This window comes from Eimeria tenella, genomic scaffold (genome assembly GCF_000499545.2).
Source record: "Eimeria tenella Houghton genomic scaffold, Eth_scaff3263, whole genome shotgun sequence".
Taxonomy (NCBI): Eukaryota; Apicomplexa; class Conoidasida; order Eucoccidiorida; family Eimeriidae; genus Eimeria; species Eimeria tenella.
The window spans coordinates 508-849 of NW_013543097.1; positions in this window are offsets into that span (position 1 = coordinate 508).

Here is a 342-nt window from a genome sequence, read left to right on the forward strand (position 1 = left end):
AAAGCAGCAAAAACAAAACAGCGCCAGCAGCTGCAGCAGCAGCAGCACGGCAGCAGCAACAGCAGCAATGCTTCCGTGCACCAAAATTAAAAATATTTAAAACTGAGTCCAAGACGCTGCTGCTGCTGCTGCTGCAGCGACAGCAGCAGCAGCCGGCGCTGCTTCGGGTGCTGTGACAGCAGCAGCAGCAGCAACTTGCGCTGCAGAGGAATTGCAGCAGCTGCTGCTTTTGCTGCTCAGCAGCAGCTGCTGTTTATCTTGCTGGCGCTGCTGCTGCTGCTGCTGCCAGTAAAGCAGCAGCAGCAGAAAAATTGATGCAGCCGGCAGCAACCCCGAGCAGCA